The sequence below is a fragment of the Ursus americanus genome, chromosome 21 (assembly GCF_024610735.1).
Source record: "Ursus americanus isolate L20-20 chromosome 21, mUrsAme1.1.p, whole genome shotgun sequence".
NCBI classification, from domain to species: domain Eukaryota; kingdom Metazoa; phylum Chordata; class Mammalia; order Carnivora; family Ursidae; genus Ursus; species Ursus americanus.
The window spans coordinates 12,811,537-12,818,005 of record NC_142147.1 but is presented as its reverse complement, the minus strand read 5'-3'; positions in this window follow the sequence as shown (position 1 = coordinate 12,818,005).

The following is a 6,469-nucleotide window of genomic DNA, read 5'->3' as shown; positions in this document are numbered from 1 at the left end:
TTTTATTTTATTTTATTTTATTTTATTTTATTTTATTTTTTCATTTTAAACTCAGGAAGATCTTAGCTAACTATGGATCTCAGTCACAGCTTTACCAGCTCGGGCTTCGAAGCCCTCACGGAACCTCCCCAGCGAGGCCAGTTCTGCTAACCCTTCCAGAATCATGTGTCGATCAAATTCCTTCCTTGTCAATTCATTTACTGCCTTCCTACCGCAGTCGTCAACGCTCCTGGCTTTTATCTCTGAACTCTCCTCTTGGTGATTTGTGTGTCTTTTCTCCTTAAAAAGGTCTTGAGTGTTTGGAGGGCAGAGACCACAGATCCATCGCCTAAGAACCAGGAAGCCAACCAACTCTTGCCCTGAGCGAGCACTTTCATCTTCAATTCCTGTTTGTCCAGTTGCCTGTGTCTCTTCTCCCCAGCCTTTTTTGCAAAGCCTTCGGTAAGCCGTGGCTTACGTCACCCGTGTTCAGAAGGGTGCTCAGCCTATGCAGGCTGAATTCACTGGTGATTTCACAATCAGCGGCTCCCTCTCTGGCTCCCACCTAGCGTGGCCCGGGGCTTTGGTTTAGTACGTACACAGTGATTTCTATCTGTATTACTATTTTAGTGTTTTAAGATCATGTCGTATTTTAGTAGTAGTGTTTTCAGGCTAGTTGGCAGGACGACATGGGAACCCCAATCAGACGGCCTGAGTCTGAACCCCGATGTGGATTCTTTGAGCCATGTTCACTCCCCGAGGTGGATTATTGCCGACTTTAAGGCAAGAACTGGGCCTCAGGCTTCCCAGTGTCTCCCCTGGCTTCATACCATGGTAAAGAACCAGGGTTTTGCCATCATAGAGGCCTTCGTTTGAAGAGGGATTTCATCTTGTATGCCTTGTGTGACCGTGAGCTCCTCCCCTAACCCTTGCAGGCTTTGGTTGTCTTATGTGTAAATTGTGCATGATAATGTCCGTTCCATTGGGTTGTTCTGAAGATTAGAGGGGATGAGTTATGCTGGGTTGGGTACATAGCAAGCTCTATCAATGGAGGCTTTTGATGACGTCATCAAGCACACCATGGCTACTGTTTGGTTTGCGGGGGTGAGGGGGCAGGGTGAAGGTTTCAGAGTGAAACTGTGGTGGAGAAGCCGGGATATTTGAGTCTAGTCCCAACTCTGGCTGTGGGCAGGGCCTTTCACATCTCACCTTTATCATCTTTGAAACAGGTGCAACCCCATTTGCCCTGTTTGCATCCCCCTGTTGTGAGGCTAACAGAAAAGACTAGATCTAAAAGGAATGGCCCTGTGCACAATTACTCCGCTTCTATCTAAAATATGTATCTGCTGAGGGCTTGGAGCCCTCAGTGGCACCTACTGCTGTGAGGACATGTATGAGCTAAATCCTGCCCCCTTATAAGGCTAGCCCTACCCTAACAATGCACTTAATATTTATTGAGCACTTGCCGTGAGTTGACCCTAATTCCTGGCCTGCTGCTGGTTAACGCATTTAATCCTCGTAACAAATCACTATGACAATATTATTTCCACTTCTCTTACAGCTGAGGACATGGAAGCTCAGAGAGGGAAGGTGATTTGCCCGGGATCACACAGCGAGTGAGTGGTAGAGCTGAGATTCAAACCCAGGCAGTCTCGCTCTTTACCGCTCTCAAGCTGTTTGTTCCGAGGTAAGCAGCTTCCCCTCTCCGGGTCTCTGAGTTCCCTTCTCAAGACGAGTGGACAGTCTTCCCCCCATGTGCCTTGGATTCCGGAAGGCCTCAGGGACAGAGGAGAGGAGTGGAAAGGGATTTCAGCAGGAAGGGTGGGGGAAGGCCAAAGGGAGTAGTATTCCATTTTAATAAAAACAGAAAAATATTTTAAGTTGTCAAACCATTAACATTTTCATACACAGCTCCCTTCCTTGTGTGGATATTTACAAAGAGCCTCCCCAGTCCAAGGTCAGATAAAAATCGCCTTATCCTCTGGTCTACTTCTTGCTTTGGTTTAGTTTTACGTTTATGTCTTTAATTGGACTGGAATTTATTTGAGTACAGGAAGTGAGGTGAGGCTCTAACCTTGTATTTTCTAAATAGTTAATCAATTTCCTTGGCACAGTTTCATTCAATCATTATTAATTTCCTAACTTATTGGAAATACCTCCTTTATCAAACAAATGAATATGTAAATCTGAGTTTGTTTCTCAACTTCCTCTTCCTCTGGGGATGTCTGTCTACTCGTGTTTTGATACCACAATGGCTGTTGCTCATTGATCAAAATTAATCCATATCCAATGTCTGCACTTTAATAATACTCAAAACCGAGAACTTTGGATGTGAGGTCAAAGACAACATGGACCCATTACCGTCAGGACTTTGCATGCCCGGGCAGTCTTCCATCAGAGTAGTACAGTGGTACATCAAGGCTCTGGAAACATCGTTTGCCAATTAGTCATTTGACTCATTGTCCAAATGGCTGGTGGGAAGTCTTGGCAACCATCATGAAACATTTGTAAAAGATAAGGGTCAGGTGGAGTGCTAAGAACGTGGTGAGCTCTGCTGGTTTCTGAGAGCCCGCAGAGGCATTTAGAGATGGGTTTCCATGTTCACCCAATGTCATCCCGAGATACAGACTTGGGCTGAGGAAGCCACTTTGCGATCATTGGAAATCCACCTCAGTGGAAAATTCCACACATTGCAGGGAAAACGTCCAGCGAGAAATTCTCTGGCTGTCTGCCTCACCCTCAGGGCTGTTGTCCCTTCATCCCATAGAAGGTATGCATTGGGAAGCTTTGGAAGACCCTTGGAGTTTGGAGCCAGAAGTCGTGCTGCATGAAGGGCCACCATTTACCTTCTGAAGAACTTTGGACAAATCTCTGATCTCTGTCATCCTCCATTTCTTGCTCTGTAAAACGGAGATAGTGGTTCCTGCCACCTTATACAGCTGCCAAGGTCAAGTAAGACGATGCGCGTGAAAACACAATACTTTGTAGCCTCACAACTATCAAGATGATAGTTGTGAGCACTACACCTGGACCATGATTCTTCTTTAGGATTTTTAAAATTTATTTATTTTTGAGAGAGAGAGAGCCTGCATGCATGAGTGGGGGGAGGGGCAGAGAGAGAGGGAGAAGCAGACTGTCCACTGAGTGGCGAGCCCAACGCAAGGCTCAGTCCCAGGACCCTGGGATCGTGACCTGAGCCCAAGGCAGAAGTTTAACCACAGAGCCACCCGGGCGCCCGTGGACCATGATTCTTTATAGAGATGAATTTCTCAAGATCAGGTACTTTTTCTTTCGTTATTGATTTGGAAAAGAGTCAGATTGTTGGGAAGTCTCTAAAACTTTAAGCAAGAGTTACAGAATCCTCCAAACCCCAATAAAGAGGAACGAGCCTGGAAGAGGCCGTTCACTGGTTAGCTAGGAGGCTCGTTTCATTGGCATGGTAGGATTTTTTTCCACTGAAAAGAAAAGAGGGCACTAGAGATGCTCTACCTTATAGAAATGCCATTTCTATTTTTAAAAAAATGCATGAGTAAAGTATTGGCACTTGGTAAAATGTCCAGTGTAGGCCCACAGAAATGCAGGGCCTTGGGCCTTGCACTTGCATGGAAATCCACAGTGGCACTGAGTGGCCTCTTGGCCACACCAAGATTTGGTGTTACGGAGTTTCACACTAAACTCCTCAAAGTAATTGTGTCCTCTCACTATCTTCACTTGCACTTCGTCCATTCTCTTTTGAGCCTGGTCCAGTCAGGATCATCCCATCCCCAGCTCCTCCCTTCAAGGTCGTATTAAAGGTTAAAGCCCATGGCCAAGTCTCAGACATCATCTTACTCAACTCCTGTACGGTGTGTGACATAGTTGATCATCCTTTATGTTGAGGAAGCCTTTTTTTTCTCGGGCTCTAGGATACACCGCACTCCCCTGGATCTCACCCTCCCACAATAGAATCGCTTTCTTCGTTGGAGATCTTCCATTATCCTCTCAACTGTTGAATGTTGCAACATCCCTGAACTCAGTTCTCAGATTCCTTCCCTCCCTCTCCCACCCCTGCTCTTCCCTCTCTTTCCCTCCCATCCCCTTCCTGACTCTTCCCCTCTTCTCTTCTCTGTTCATACTCATGCCTTTGTTGAATTTCTCCTCGGGCTACTCATCCAGTCTTATGGCTTTAAATCCCATCTTAAAACATGCCTTTGGATGAGACCTCTCTCTTGAACCTCAGGTTCATACATCTGCAGGGGTGTCTAAAAGGCATCTCAAACTTAGCAGGTCCAAAACCAAATTCCTGAATCCACCACCCCTTGGTGGTCCTCCTGCAATTGCCCCATCTCAGAAAATACCTCCATTTTCCCAATCACTGAAGCCAAATTCCTGTTGACTCTGCCTTTGAAATATATATCAGGACTTCTACTCACCCTCTCCGGGCTACCAATCTGGTCCAAGCCACCAGCGTCTCTTGGGTGGATGACAGCAATGGCTTCCTTCTGGGCTCCTTCCTTCCAATCTTGTCATAGTCTTTCTAATGCTGGGAGTCTGAATGATTCTGTCAAAATTTGAATCTCATCCTGTCACTCCTCTGCTGAAAGCCCGCCGGTGGCTTCTCCTCTTACTTGGAGGAAAAGTCAAATCCTTACAACGGCCTACAATGCAGTACGTGAGCTTCTTCACCGGCTACTATATAATCTCCCATTTACTCCCTCACACGTTCTGCTCCAGCCAGCCTTGCCTTTTTGTTCCTCTTGTCTCAGGACTTTTGCACGTGCTGTTTTCACTGCCCAGGCTGTTGTTCCCTCCGGTAGCTGCATGATGGATGCCCTTACCCATTTCTGGTCTCTGTTCAAATGCCACCCAATCCATGAGGCCATCCCTGACCCCAACTGATACGATAACAAATCCACGTCCCGCCTTGGCTATCCTTTCTGCCTTGCTTTATTTTTCTTTCTTGAGCTTATCGCTACCCGATATCTATCTGTGTGGATACATAATAGGTGCTTGTAAATACGTTTTGAATGGATGTGTGAATGAATGAAGGAGGTCTGGCAAGCAGAGATCCTTAGGAAAGTAGCATCTGTCCAGTGGGCGTCTTCTTTCTGGAACGGAAGACCACCCACCAGCTCCCAGTCCCTGGCGCCTCACACGGGATGGCTTTTCTGGGCTCCCTAGCTCCCCTCAGGTGGTGTGGGGAGAACGCAGGGCTGTCCCCAAGCTTCGGCTGTCCCCAACCCGGTGATGGGCCTGGCAGGACGGGAAGGACTCGGGGTGCTGTTGGCTGGGCAGGCGTCTGGACGCAGGTCTTGAAAAGGAAGCAGCACGACTTCACAAGGGAGACGGAAAGCCAAGCAAGCAGGCCGCCATCATAAAGTGCCGAGTTTGCTGTCCTAGGTTTGTAGTGGATTTGTCTGGACTGATTTCCTCCGGGGAAACGGTAATGTGTGTCAGCAATTACTCTTTCAAGTCGAAACACTATCTTTATCACAGGGCACTCAGGCGCTCGCTGGCTTGCTCGGAGGGTTGTAGGGAGGGAAGGGGGTGATAACCAGGGCCTTCCTGGGCCTGGGGCAGGGATGGGGGTGGGAGGGGGGCCCAGGGCACTGGCCCCCCGCCATCTGGAGAGACCCCAGCCTGGGCAGCTCCTTGAGACTCAGGAGCACCTCTGAGCTGGAGCTGGGGAAAGAGAGCCAAGCCACACAGGGCCGGTTTTACGCTTTAAGTTCTAAGATACCGATCGTGGGGGAAAATTCCCTGCGTTTGTGGAATCATAAATTTTTTAAAGTCTCTTGGCTCCACTTTTAAATTTAGTGCCTGAATAAAATGTTGGCTCGGGCTCCATATTCGATTATTAAAAATCATACTCAGGCCTGGGAGACGAGTATTTACACAACTGCCTGCTCGTCTGAAGCCCCACATATCAAAATGTGGCTCACACCACAGTGCGGCTTCATGCGAAGGGGGGCACTCAGGACCCCAGCGCCACGTTGGTTCAATGAGCGGGTCGGACTACGGAGTCTTTAAGACTCTTTCTCGCGCTAACGTTCACGAGTACTCCTGGCTACACTTTCACCAATCCATTGTTTGTTTTCTCCCTTGATTTTTAAAGAAATACATGGACACGCATGTGTGCGTGCGTGCGTGTGTGTGTGTGTGTGTGAGTTGCTAAAGGAAGGATCTGGAAGGATACAGACCAGATTGGTCCCAGTGGTTACCTCTTACAAAGGGACCAGAATGCAAAGGCCTTGGGTCAAAGGAGACTTTAACCTTATATACGTTTATTATACTCGCACTTCCATGTTTAATTTTTTTTCTAGGAACAAGCGGTAGCATAGTAATTAATTAGTCTTAAACCAGCACATGATTGCTGTGAATCATCCAGAAGCCAAAAGAAAGCATAAAAATGAGAATAAACATTTATCCTATTTCTCCCACCCCAGAGAGGATGCTGTTGGCGTTTTGGCCCCTTTGTTTTTTAAGAAACGTGTCCCAATTAACTAGACCC